The following is a 2046-nucleotide window of genomic DNA, read 5'->3' on the forward strand; positions in this document are numbered from 1 at the left end:
CAGAATATTATTATCTTGGTGTAAAACGGCTGTTGGTGAATGGGGAATATGAAAAAGACACAACGAAAGTGGAAGATTGGGTGCAATATAATCAAGGTGAGCTTCACCAATTCTATTTTCTACAAATGACAATTCTCCTTCTGCTACAGGGGATAAAGTCCCCATAGGTTGAATACAAGTATTTATAGCTCTAAGATCAGTTAATAAGTGCCATTTTCTTTCTTTCCTTCTTTTTTTTTTTTTTTTTTGACAAGACAAACACAGGGGAATTCCATGCAGAAGTACTTGGTTCAATATGCCCCTCGGCCAATTGTTCCTTTAAAGCCTTAAGTTTTTCTTTAGATAATGGCCACTGTTCCACCCAAACAGGAGTTGTAGTTTTCCACTTTAATTGTAAAGCTTGAGGCTTGTGGACAGTGGCTAAGAGTTTAAAGGATTGTAGCCCACTTTGAACATCATATTTTTGGCAGCAGAAGAAATATGAGGAATGCTTAAAAAGGCACCAAATTGTTGTAAAAGATCAAGGCCCCAAAGGTTAATATTAATGGGAACAATATAAAAGAACACTATTCCTTGTTGTCCTTCAGGTCCTACACAGCTCAGGGGCTTGACACTTTGGTAGACTATAGAAGCAGTACCTAGGCCGGATAGAGTAACCGATACTTGTTTCTTTTTCCAATGATAGGCCATTGAGCCAAACATTATTATATACATCCGCTCCTGTGTCAACTAATCCCTCAAAAAGTATCCCATTAATTTGCAATGAACATAAAGGTTTTTGATCAGAAACTAAAGTTTCCCAGAAAACAGTTTTCCCAGTACTACCGAAACCTCCTTGATGAGACACATCTCTAGATAAGAAAGGGGAAAAAAAGGCAATAAAAGCAACTGTGCAATACGTTCCCCTGCCTCTAGGCGCATAAATTGTGAAACTTGTGGCATAATAAGGATTTCATCAGTAAAATCAGGATCGATAATTCCTGGGACCACCATTAACCCCCGCATAGCACTGCTGCTTCGACCTAGTAAAAGTCCTACATGTATAAAGTATAAGGTTGGACAATAGCTAGGTCAGCAGCTGCACTCTGCTTAGTGGCAGCATAAAGCTGAGAAACTGGGGTAGGGTAAGATGTCTTTAAGGAGGACTCAAGGTCATTCCTTGATGTTGTAAGTCACTGCTCACTGGGTACTGGGGTAGGCCTGCATTGTAGTTGTTGGGGCCCCAAGCCTGCGGGCCCCGACTCCCGTTTCCTGAGAGGGGTGACAATACATTCCCACTTTTATCAGTTTTTGAATGGCATTCATTGGTCCAATGTCGACCCTTGCCTCATCATTTACACATATCAGATGGTAACCTTTTTTCTTTTAGAGCAGAAGGGCCTAATTTTTTCAGCATTCCTTTTTAAAATGACCGGGTTTCCCACATTGATAGCATATAGCTTGTTTAGAATTGCCTTTTAAAGCCTTAGAAAGTACCCCAGCAAACAATTGAGCATTGTAAATAGCTCCTCCAACATCTGCACAAGCCTGAATGTATTCAGCTAAATCAGCTTCACTAGCTTTTAGAGGACGCAGCAATTTTTGGCACTCAGGATTAGCACTCTCAAAAGCCAGAGTATCCAAAAGAATTTTAGCAGCAAGGCCTGAACCTACAGTCTTTAATACAGCATCTTGAAAATGGGCTACAAAATCTGGATACAGCTCAGTGGCTCCTTGTAGGATCTTTACAAAAGATAAAGAAGCTTTACCCGCTATTTCAACCTTAGTCCATGCTTTTATAAACAAGGCTTTAATCTGAGTGAGAGCAATATCATCTAGGCCTGCCTGAGCATTAAGAGTGGCGTATTGTCCTGAACCTGTAAGCTGCTCTTCAGTAGGTCCTGGGGGATTTCGGGTAGCATTTCTAGCTTGTACTCTTGCTTCCTCCCACCACCAACTTTTTAATTGAAGCCATTGCGAACAATCAAGGACAGCCTGTCCCAACGTTTCCCAGTCAATAGGAATCATCATATGTTCTAAAGAGAAGGAATCGAGAAGGCCAAGAAC

This window comes from Mandrillus leucophaeus, unplaced genomic scaffold (genome assembly GCF_000951045.1).
Source record: "Mandrillus leucophaeus isolate KB7577 unplaced genomic scaffold, Mleu.le_1.0 Scaffold282, whole genome shotgun sequence".
Classification (NCBI taxonomy): domain Eukaryota; kingdom Metazoa; phylum Chordata; class Mammalia; order Primates; family Cercopithecidae; genus Mandrillus; species Mandrillus leucophaeus.